General features: G+C 44.6%; 4 non-coding genes and 1 pseudogene across 4 annotated transcripts; all 5 read right to left on the reverse strand.

Annotated features, from left to right (window-relative positions):
- Window positions 1–3,055: 3,055 nt before the first annotated feature.
- LOC121006570 lies at window positions 3,056–3,203 on the reverse strand (annotated as a pseudogene).
- Window positions 3,204–4,223: 1,020 nt separating this feature from the next.
- On the reverse strand, window positions 4,224–4,415 carry LOC121006394. Its single transcript, XR_005780244.1, has one exon. It is a non-coding gene; the product is annotated as a U2 spliceosomal RNA (small nuclear RNA).
- Window positions 4,416–7,027: 2,612 nt separating this feature from the next.
- On the reverse strand, window positions 7,028–7,218 carry LOC121006205. Its single transcript, XR_005780070.1, has one exon. It is a non-coding gene; the product is annotated as a U2 spliceosomal RNA (small nuclear RNA).
- A 1,024-nt stretch (window positions 7,219–8,242) lies between these two features.
- Window positions 8,243–8,433, reverse strand: LOC121006206. The gene has a single exon (XR_005780071.1). It is a non-coding gene; the product is annotated as a U2 spliceosomal RNA (small nuclear RNA).
- Window positions 8,434–9,457: 1,024 nt separating this feature from the next.
- Window positions 9,458–9,642, reverse strand: LOC121006410. The gene has a single exon (XR_005780259.1). It is a non-coding gene; the product is annotated as a U2 spliceosomal RNA (small nuclear RNA).
- Between the last annotated feature and the right edge of the window lie 2,601 nt (window positions 9,643–12,243).

Below are 12,243 nucleotides of genomic sequence, written 5' to 3' on the forward strand. Positions count from 1 at the left end.
GCTTTATTTAAAATACCTACTGTATTTCTTTCACCATTTAGCTCCTCGATCTGGGTGCGCTTTTCTTGTATTTTTTTAAAGAAATACCTGGAGCAGGTCTCGTTTTCCTCCAGGTGCTGCATCTTAGAACGAAAGATAATTTCTTTTCCCTTCTGCTCCAGGCATTGCGTTATCTCTTTTTTTATTTCAATAATATCGCTTTCAACATCCACACCCAGATCTCGGAGCTTATATTGCGTCTGCAGACGGGTATTTAGTTTTTCATAGAAATCTCTTCTCTCTTGGGCCTTACGTTTTCCCATATTTATAAAAAAGGTTTTTATTTTAATTTTCATTTTTTCCCACCATACGGCTATGGATTCTTGGGGGTCTTTTACCCGTCTGCAGCGCTTGTAAAATGAAATAAAATCAGTTAAAATTTTTGGATCATCTAGTAAGGAGACATTTAGTTTCCAACTCTTTTTCTTTTTACTTTTACCACCGTACTGCACCTTAAAAAGCAATAATTTATGGTCAGAAAATAAATTAGATAAAAGCTGACAGTTAAAAGGCAGTATTTGACACGAAGAAAAAATAAAATCTATTCTGGACTTACATGTATCATTACTCCAGGTAACGCCGTCCTCCTCAGGTAAATCATTATTACATTTTTTAAAAACATCTGTAAGTTTAAAATCAATAATTATGTCTTTCAGCATAGAGGAGGATTTATCATAGTTTCTGCTTACAGAGTTTGAGAACCGGCGTTCCCCTCTTAAAATACAGTTAAAATCCCCTGCTAAAATCAAGGGCTCCGTGTCACTAATAAAAAGGGGTAAAATCTCTAACATCTTAATTCTCTCCTTCTTATCTGCACAACCATAAAAATTTAAAAACTGCCATTTAAAACCGTCAATAAAAGCTTTCACTAATAAAATTCTGCCCGGTAAAATCTCACTAACATGGTCAATAAAAACATTTCCCTTAAATAAAATCGCCACACCCGCAGACCTGGATTCATTAGAACCCGACCAAATTGATGGTCCTTGCTTCCAATCCTGCTTGTATTTTTTATAGTTCATTCTGTGGGGAATGCAACATTCTTGTAAAAAAATAACTGTGGCGGTTAAAACAGATAAATAATTAAAAAGCGCTAGTCTTCTTGGCCTTGAGTGTACGCTGCGGGTGTTAAAAGAAATGCCATTTAAAACTGCCATGTTAAAAGAATAAAAGTAAGGATTGTCTTACCTAGGCGCAGCTTCAGACATCGTTAGCAAAGTCAGATTCCGGACTTTCACTTATGTCACCACCAACTGGCTCTGATCCCACAGTTAGCAATGATTCAGAAGAGGAGCTTTCGTCACTCAGCTGACCCCCCTCCGCCTCTTGCACGCTCATAGAGTATGGGCATAGCATTGGTACCACCTTGGTCTCGTCTGGTCTCGGAGCCGCAGCCTCCACTCCCTCCCTTCTCGGGGCAGGGATTTGGCTTGGGTTTGTTTCGGGGACCACTTCCATAGTGTCCCCCCGCTGCACCTCCCCCCCCCTGGTGTGGGGAGGGAGACCTTGAGAGCCAGAGGGATCCTCAGCTGGTCCCCCAGCTGATTTCCTCCTCTGGCTCCCTTTTGCCTTTTCTGCGTAACTTTCCTTTTTCCTTTTGGAGGCCGCAGCTCCACCTGGATCCTCTACCGTGCTTGGCTCAGGGACCGAGTGCGGGCCAGGCGGATCAGCTTCATTTGGTTGACCCCCGTATCCCATTTCTGGGGGGGGCTTGTCCATCCGCTGATCACTGGACTTCCGCTTGTGTTTCGCTCTTTGCTCCCTCGGTACACCTGATTGGGGGGGTCTGCTGGTATCCATTTGTTCCGTAGCGGCCGCTGGCTCCTCTCCCTGGGGTCCAGTTGGTGGCTCCTCTTGCGCCTCTGACTGCTTCCGATGTCCTGGCTGCGCCTCAGCACCTGCTCTGGAGGGACAAGAACGCATCAGGTGACCAAACTTTTGACATGTGTGACACCTTTTCCCAGCTGTGCACTCTTTTACGTCATGCTCTGGACTCCCACAATTTTTACACATACTCTCACATTTTTCTATATAGTGTCCATATCTTCTACATCTTCTGCAGTACGGTGGTATGTTGGCAAAAAACATGTCTCCCACTATTTCTCCTATTTTAAAACGGGCTGGGGGAAGCATATTTCCCCCCACATAGTCAGGACTGCGGTAACAGATCACTTTATAAAGCCATTTTGAGGTCCAAATCCCAGAGCTGTTTAAAATCTTTTTAACTGGTATAACTTTCTTAAAATATTGGCTTAAAAACATAGTTATATCACGCTCTTCAGCAAATGGGGAATACATTTTGATGGTAATAGTTTTTGATTCATCTATCTCATGCTCGTATATTTTTAACCCTTCTAGTCTTTTGTCTTGTAATCTTAATGGGATTTTTGCTATAAAATCTTTAAAAATTACATTAGACATAAAAGTGACATCATATACTCTGCGCCTGGGATAATCCTGTATTGCTAAAATCTCCGTTTTTTGTACCCCAAAGACCCCCATTAAAACCGTTTTTACCAAATAATCAAGGCTATACTTGTCTTTTTTCTCTTGTGGTACAAAAAGGCGCACAGTGTCTTTAATGCGAGCGTATTCTGGGATTTGGCCTTCCTCCTCCTCCTGTCTTGGTATGTTCTCCTTTAGTTCCTCCTCTCCGCCTCTGGACTTTCCTCTACTGGTTCCTTCTCCTCCTCTGGATCCCTCTCCTCTTCTGGCTCCTTCGTCATTAGAATTCTTCCTTCTGGGTTCATCCTCTTTCAGCGCTTTTCCATTTCTTCCGACTTGGGTAAAATTCCCTCCTCCGTCTCCGTCTCCTCCTCCGTCTCCGTCTCCGTCTCCTCCTCCTCCTCGACCTCTTCCTCCTCCTCCTCCCGGGTCGTCTGCCATAGTTGTGAATATGGCTCTTTTAAATATTTCTGCGAAGCAAAAATACGTGTGCTCCCCTGCGAGTCCTGGGACTCACAGAGGTTCGGGGGATCGCAACTCGACGTCCCCGGGACTAAGCCTCTCTCCCAATAGCAGCAGGGGGGTGAAGTCCAGGCAATGAACCTGAACGATCCCCCCAGGCCGAGAGAGAGGGTACCCGGGTCCTACCTTCTGACGCAGAAACAAGTGCAGCACCGAAGATACTACACTTGATCTTAGCCAAAAGGCCGAGAAGCGATAACCTGAAAAGGGTTCGCAGTACAGGCCGATGGTCCCCAATGCAGAGCACTAATGAAGGCAATAGACTACTGTCCCCAGCCCAATACACAGTCCGGGAGGCTTCTTTCTCTCACAAACCGGGGAAAACGTTCGCGCGCGTCCTACGCACAGAAGTCACCAGCATGCTTCTTTTCGTGTTTGCTATCTGCATAGCTCCGCCCACACGCGACTTTTGGACACGCCTTTTCTTCGCACGAAATTCCTGGTGCGGTGCCAAAGCACGCCAAGCAGAAAGCATGATAGGAATAGTAGTGAGTGAAAGGAAAAAAAAAAAAAAAAAAAGGATAACCATTGTTGATTGTGATGTCACGGCACCATTGTTGAGTGTTCCATCAGGGCCCTTGTGATGTCATCCAATAGCTGACCTTACTTGACCTCTTTGACCTCTTGACCTGACAAGGCTCTTGTGACACGCGCAGTGTTCCGTCCATTGAACAGACAAGGTAGGTCCAGCTGCATAGGAAGTGCTGGGCTACTTTTTAGCCACTAAGTAATCCAGTTCAAAAGATCCACAAGAGGGAGACACAGGCAAACTTTACTCATTTATTGAAGCACTGCAAAAGCTAAATGGTTACATCCAGCCAACTTGATACAAAAAAGGGTCAATTGCCTGCCAGAGACGACTCAGCAACCCTCCGAGGTGTGCACAACAGGCCCAAATCAAACGTGGAGGAGGGGAGGTCCAAACAATTCATTCAGGTGATAAGCCAATTAACCAATCATCAGTCCTAATTGGATCCAGGGTGTGAGGAGACTGGCTGAATGGGTTGCTTGGTGCTGGAAACAACCGACAGCTGATGCAATTAGGAGATTGACAGACTAGATGCAGGTATTATATGCAAAAAGCAACACTGCACTGACTGGGCAGACAGAGGAGAAGCTGAAGGAGGCACGACACACACAACTTTCCACTTGCTTGGCTGGAAGGATGATGCTTGCAATCCATTTCAATTTCATTCTGTTTTTTCATACTGGATTAGAAGGGGTGCACCGGTCCTGGAGGTACTGCAATACCAGGTCAATGCGTGGAGTGGACAGAGCAAGCTCTTTTTCCATCTCCCTGTTCGAAAAATCCATTTAATATATGGTCCCCAGATAGGGGACGTATCAGATATTAAACTGATAAGAACAGATTTTTTTTAGTTGGCACCCCCAAACGGGGACGTCATAATTTTTATTAAAACATATTTACATAAAAATACAAATTAACGTTTTTTTTTTTTTTTTAAACAAACAAACAAAACATATCAACTCAAAACCAATCTGGGTTAGCACCATCTTTCCATGCATAATATGACATAAGCAACAAACTACGTCTATCAAACTCCGTATTTTCTGTAACTATATCTGGAATTTTTATTTGATCATATGGATGAACCTTAGCACGCTGAAAAAATCTCACTTTGTCAGCTATTATAGATTTCCTAACATATGCAAATAAGGCCTGTAATTTGACCCCCGATTTCTGTGCACTTTCTATTTCTGACCATACTCTCTGACTATGTACTTCCTCCTCTGAACCTCTCTCAAAAGGATTTTTAGGTTTTTCCACCACTTTCATACTTTCTGATTTTTCCTTTTCTACTGTATCCATTTTTCCTCCTGACTCCTTTCTTGCTCTTACCTCTATCTTATTCTCTTTAACTGTCCTTCTTATTTTTGACTCCTCAGCAGCTTCTGTCTCCTCCACTCCTTTGCGCTTTCCCCTCACCTCTCCACCTCCCTCCCCCTTTTTCTTTTGGGGGCAAGAAGCGTAGACGTGACCAATTTTACCACATAAATAGCATTTCTTTTTTTCTTTACAATTTTCATAACTATGACCTATACATTGACAGTTAGCACAATATTGTTCAGTACAATCATCTTTTATGTGTCCATATTGCTTGCAATTACGACAAAAATCAGTCATGCCATTAAAAAATAAATCACCATTAATTTTTCCAATTTTAAATCTCCCAGGTGGGAAGATTAATTCCCCTTCCTCCTTTTCATGCAACAAAACTTCAAATTTCCACTTCATAGTCCATATACCAAATTGGTTATACACTTTACCCATTGGGATAACTTTATCACAATACCTTAATAAAAAGGAAATAATATCTTCTTGTAACACGTAAGGACTATACATAAGTACTGTTACCAGTCTCTTTTTCCTCGGAAAATGCGGTAATACCGCCACGCCCTCCAAGATTGGGCTTAACTTGCAAAGTTCAAGTTTCTTGAGTACTCCGGTACAAACTTCTTCCGTAATGAGGATCACATCATAAGACCCTCTTTTATGAAAGTCCAATATAGCCAAAATCAGCTCCTTTCGGATGCCAAACAGTCCCACCAAGATATCCTCAACAAGGAAAGTAAGTCCTTTCTCCTTTTTCTGTGAGTCTTGTAGCAGGAAACGGATTCCATTTCTTATCCGCTGGTACGTAGGCACTTCTCCCGGACCAAAGCTGTCATCATCAGGATCAGGAACTCCTCCTCCGTCTGGATTCGGGACCTCCATCTCCATCTCCAATGGTACGCCAGGCAAAACCGGAACTGACACAGTGCCCTTCACCCACTACCGAGGCAGCAGGCAGGTAAGGTGATCGCTCCTCGTTGCCCAGGGACTAAGCCGACTGCCCAATAGCAGCAGGGGGGTGAAGTCCGAGCTATGAACTCAGACGATCCCCCCAGGCCGAGCAGCCGGGTACCCCAGGCACCTTCTGACCAAGACCCAATGTATCCCTACACTTGATCTTAGCCAAAAGGCCGAGAAGCGATAACCTGAAAAGGGTTCGCAGTACAGGCCGATGGTCCCCAATGCAGAGCACTAATGAAGGCAATAGACTACTGTCCCCAGCCCAATACACAGTCCGGGAGGCTTCTTTCTCTCACAAACCGGGGAAAACGTTCACGCGCGTCCTACGCACAGAAGTCACACCAGCATGCTTCTTTTCGTGTTTGCTATCTGCATAGCTCCGCCCACACGCGACTTTTGGACACGCCTTTTCTTCGCACGAAATTCCTGGTGCGGTGCCAAAGCACGCCAAGCAGAAAGAATGATAGGAATAGTAGTGAGGGAAAGGAAAAAAAAAAAAAAAAAAAAAGGATAACCATTGTTGATTGTGATGTCACGGCACCATTGTTGAGTGTTCCATCAGGGCCCTTGTGATGTCATCCAATAGCTGACCTTACTTGACCTCTTTGACCTCTTGACCTGACAAGGCTCTTGTGACACGCGCAGTGTTCCGTCCATTGAACAGACAAGGTAGGTCCAGCTGCATAGGAAGTGCTGGGCTACTTTTTAGCCACTAAGTAATCCAGTTCAAAAGATCCACAAGAGGGAGACACAGGCAAACTTTACTCATTTATTGAAGCACTGCAAAAGCTAAATGGTTACATCCAGCCAACTTGATACAAAAAAGGGTCAATTGCCTGCCAGAGACGACTCAGCAACCCTCCGAGGTGTGCACAACAGGCCCAAATCAAACGTGGAGGAGGGGAGGTCCAAACAATTCATTCAGGTGATAAGCCAATTAACCAATCATCAGTCCTAATTGGATCCAGGGTGTGAGGAGACTGGCTGAATGGGTTGCTTGGTGCTGGAAACAACCGACAGCTGATGCAATTAGGAGATTGACAGACTAGATGCAGGTATTATATGCAAAAAGCAACACTGCACTGACTGGGCAGACAGAGGAGAAGCTGAAGGAGGCACGACACACACAACTTTCCACTTGCTTGGCTGGAAGGATGATGCTTGCAATCCATTTCAATTTCATTCTGTTTTTTCATACTGGATTAGAAGGGGTGCACCGGTCCTGGAGGTACTGCAATACCAGGTCAATGCGTGGAGTGGACAGAGCAAGCTCTTTTTCCATCTCCCTGTTCGAAAAATCCATTTAATATATGGTCCCCAGATAGGGGACGTATCAGATATTAAACTGATAAGAACAGATACTACACTTGATCTTAGCCAAAAGGCCGAGAAGCGATAACCTGAAAAGGGTTCGCAGTACAGGCCGATGGTCCCCAATGCAGAGCACTAATGAAGGCAATAGACTACTGTCCCCAGCCCAATACACAGTCCGGGAGGCTTCTTTCTCTCACAAACCGGGGAAAACGTTCACGCGCGTCCTACGCACAGAAGTCACACCAGCATGCTTCTTTTCGTGTTTGCTATCTGCATAGCTCCGCCCACACGCGACTTTTGGACACGCCTTTTCTTCGCACGAAATTCCTGGTGCGGTGCCAAAGCACGCCAAGCAGAAAGCATGATAGGAATAGTAGTGAGTGAAAGGAAAAAAAAAAAAAAAAAAAAAGGATAACCATTGTTGATTGTGATGTCACGGCACCATTGTTGAGTGTTCCATCAGGGCCCTTGTGATGTCATCCAATAGCTGACCTTACTTGACCTCTTTGACCTCTTGACCTGACAAGGCTCTTGTGACACGCGCAGTGTTCCGTCCATTGAACAGACAAGGTAGGTCCAGCTGCATAGGAAGTGCTGGGCTACTTTTTAGCCACTAAGTAATCCAGTTCAAAAGATCCACAAGAGGGAGACACAGGCAAACTTTACTCATTTATTGAAGCACTGCAAAAGCTAAATGGTTACATCCAGCCAACTTGATACAAAAAAGGGTCAATTGCCTGCCAGAGACGACTCAGCAACCCTCCGAGGTGTGCACAACAGGCCCAAATCAAACGTGGAGGAGGGGAGGTCCAAACAATTCATTCAGGTGATAAGCCAATTAACCAATCATCAGTCCTAATTGGATCCAGGGTGTGAGGAGACTGGCTGAATGGGTTGCTTGGTGCTGGAAACAACCGACAGCTGATGCAATTAGGAGATTGACAGACTAGATGCAGGTATTATATGCAAAAAGCAACACTGCACTGACTGGGCAGACAGAGGAGAAGCTGAAGGAGGCACGACACACACAACTTTCCACTTGCTTGGCTGGAAGGATGATGCTTGCAATCCATTTCAATTTCATTCTGTTTTTTCATACTGGATTAGAAGGGGTGCACCGGTCCTGGAGGTACTGCAATACCAGGTCAATGCGTGGAGTGGACAGAGCAAGCTCTTTTTCCATCTCCCTGTTCGAAAAATCCATTTAATATATGGTCCCCAGATAGGGGACGTATCAGATATTAAACTGATAAGAACAGATACTACACTTGATCTTAGCCAAAAGGCCGAGAAGCGATAACCTGAAAAGGGTTCGCAGTACAGGCCGATGGTCCCCAATGCAGAGCACTAATGAAGGCAATAGACTACTGTCCCCAGCCCAATACACAGTCCGGGAGGCTTCTTTCTCTCACAAACCGGGGAAAACGTTCACGCGCGTCCTACGCACAGAAGTCACACCAGCATGCTTCTTTTCGTGTTTGCTATCTGCATAGCTCCGCCCACACGCGACTTTTGGACACGCCTTTTCTTCGCACGAAATTCCTGGTGCGGTGCCAAAGCACGCCAAGCAGAAAGCATGATAGGAATAGTAGTGAGTGAAAGGAAAAAAAAAAAAAAAAAAAAAGGATAACCATTGTTGATTGTGATGTCACGGCACCATTGTTGAGTGTTCCATCAGGGCGCTTGTGATGTCATCCAATAGCTGACCTTACTTGACCTCTTTGACCTCTTGACCTGACAAGGCTCTTGTGACACGCGCAGTGTTCCGTCCATTGAACAGACAAGGTAGGTCCAGCTGCATAGGAAGTGCTGGGCTACTTTTTAGCCACTAAGTAATCCAGTTCAAAAGATCCACAAGAGGGAGACACAGGCAAACTTTACTCATTTATTGAAGCACTGCAAAAGCTAAATGGTTACATCCAGCCAACTTGATACAAAAAAGGGTCAATTGCCTGCCAGAGACGACTCAGCAACCCTCCGAGGTGTGCACAACAGGCCCAAATCAAACGTGGAGGAGGGGAGGTCCAAACAATTCATTCAGGTGATAAGCCAATTAACCAATCATCAGTCCTAATTGGATCCAGGGTGTGAGGAGACTGGCTGAATGGGTTGCTTGGTGCTGGAAACAACCGACAGCTGATGCAATTAGGAGATTGACAGACTAGATGCAGGTATTATATGCAAAAAGCAACACTGCACTGACTGGGCAGACAGAGGAGAAGCTGAAGGAGGCACGACACACACAACTTTCCACTTGCTTGGCTGGAAGGATGATGCTTGCAATCCATTTCAATTTCATTCTGTTTTTTCATACTGGATTAGAAGGGGTGCACCGGTCCTGGAGGTACTGCAATACCAGGTCAATGCGTGGAGTGGACAGAGCAAGCTCTTTTTCCATCTCCCTGTTCGAAAAATCCATTTAATATATGGTCCCCAGATAGGGGACGTATCAGATATTAAACTGATAAGAACAGATTTTTTTTTTAGTTGGCACCCCCAAACGGGGACGTCATAATTTTTATTAAAACATATTTACATAAAAATACAAATTAACGTTTTTTTTTAAACAAACAAACAAAACATATCAACTCAAAACCAATCTGGGTTAGCACCATCTTTCCATGCATAATATGACATAAGCAACAAACTACGTCTATCAAACTCCGTATTTTCTGTAACTATATCTGGAATTTTTATTTGATCATATGGATGAACCTTAGCACGCTGAAAAAATCTCACTTTGTCAGCTATTATAGATTTCCTAACATATGCAAATAAGGCCTGTAATTTGACCCCCGATTTCTGTGCACTTTCTATTTCTGACCATACTCTCTGACTATGTACTTCCTCCTCTGAACCTCTCTCAAAAGGATTTTTAGGTTTTTCCACCACTTTCATACTTTCTGATTTTTCCTTTTCTACTGTATCCATTTTTCCTCCTGACTCCTTTCTTGCTCTTACCTCTATCTTATTCTCTTTAACTGTCCTTCTTATTTTTGACTCCTCAGCAGCTTCTGTCTCCTCCACTCCTTTGCGCTTTCCCCTCACCTCTCCACCTCCCTCCCCCTTTTTCTTTTGGGGGCAAGAAGCGTGGACGTGACCAATTTTACCACATAAATAGCATTTCTTTTTTTCTTTACAATTTTCATAACTATGACCTATACATTGACAGTTAGCACAATATTGTTCAGTACAATCATCTTTTATGTGTCCATATTGCTTGCAATTACGACAAAAATCAGTCATGCCATTAAAAAATAAATCACCATTAATTTTTCCAATTTTAAATCTCCCAGGTGGGAAGATTAATTCCCCTTCCTCCTTTTCATGCAACAAAACTTCAAATTTCCACTTCATAGTCCATATACCAAATTGGTTATACACTTTACCCATTGGGATAACTTTATCACAATACCTTAATAAAAAGGAAATAATATCTTCTTGTAACACGTAAGGACTATACATAAGTACTGTTACCAGTCTCTTTTTCCTCGGAAAATGCGGTAATACCGCCACGCCCTCCAAGATTGGGCTTAACTTGCAAAGTTCAAGTTTCTTGAGTACTCCGGTACAAACTTCTTCCGTAATGAGGATCACATCATAAGACCCTCTTTTATGAAAGTCCAATATAGCCAAAATCAGCTCCTTTCGGATGCCAAACAGTCCCACCAAGATATCCTCAACAAGGAAAGTAAGTCCTTTCTCCTTTTTCTGTGAGTCTTGTAGCAGGAAACGGATTCCATTTCTTATCCGCTGGTACGTAGGCACTTCTCCCGGACCAAAGCTGTCATCATCAGGATCAGGAACTCCTCCTCCGTCTGGATTCGGGACCTCCATCTCCATCTCCAATGGTACGCCAGGCAAAACCGGAACTGACACAGTGCCCTTCACCCACTACCGAGGCAGCAGGCAGGTAAGGTGATCGCTCCTCGTTGCCCAGGGACTAAGCCGACTGCCCAATAGCAGCAGGGGGGTGAAGTCCGAGCTATGAACTCAGACGATCCCCCCAGGCCGAGCAGCCGGGTACCCCAGGCACCTTCTGACCAAGACCCAATGTATCCCTACACTTGATCTTAGCCAAAAGGCCGAGAAGCGATAACCTGAAAAGGGTTCGCAGTACAGGCCGATGGTCCCCAATGCAGAGCACTAATGAAGGCAATAGACTACTGTCCCCAGCCCAATACACAGTCCGGGAGGCTTCTTTCTCTCACAAACCGGGGAAAACGTTCACGCGCGTCCTACGCACAGAAGTCACACCAGCATGCTTCTTTTCGTGTTTGCTATCTGCATAGCTCCGCCCACACGCGACTTTTGGACACGCCTTTTCTTCGCACGAAATTCCTGGTGCGGTGCCAAAGCACGCCAAGCAGAAAGCATGATAGGAATAGTAGTGAGTGAAAGGAAAAAAAAAAAAAAAAAAAAAAGGATAACCATTGTTGATTGTGATGTCACGGCACCATTGTTGAGTGTTCCATCAGGGCCCTTGTGATGTCATCCAATAGCTGACCTTACTTGACCTCTTTGACCTCTTGACCTGACAAGGCTCTTGTGACACGCGCAGTGTTCCGTCCATTGAACAGACAAGGTAGGTCCAGCTGCATAGGAAGTGCTGGGCTACTTTTTAGCCACTAAGTAATCCAGTTCAAAAGATCCACAAGAGGGAGACACAGGCAAACTTTACTCATTTATTGAAGCACTGCAAAAGCTAAATGGTTACATCCAGCCAACTTGATACAAAAAAGGGTCAATTGCCTGCCAGAGACGACTCAGCAACCCTCCGAGGTGTGCACAACAGGCCCAAATCAAACGTGGAGGAGGGGAGGTCCAAACAATTCATTCAGGTGATAAGCCAATTAACCAATCATCAGTCTTAATTGGATCCAGGGTGTGTGTGACGACACTGGGGCTGAATGGGTTGCTTGGTGCTGGAAACAACCGACAGCTGATGCAATTAGGAGATTGACAGACTAGATGCAGGTATTATATGCAAAAAGCAACACTGCACTGACTGGGCAGACAGAGGAGAAGCTGAAGGAGGCACGACACACACAACTTTCCACTTGCTTGGCTGGAAGGATGATGCTTGCAATCCATTTCAATTTCATTCT

Source organism: Bufo bufo, chromosome 6 (assembly GCF_905171765.1).
Source record: "Bufo bufo chromosome 6, aBufBuf1.1, whole genome shotgun sequence".
NCBI classification, from domain to species: Eukaryota; Metazoa; Chordata; class Amphibia; order Anura; family Bufonidae; genus Bufo; species Bufo bufo.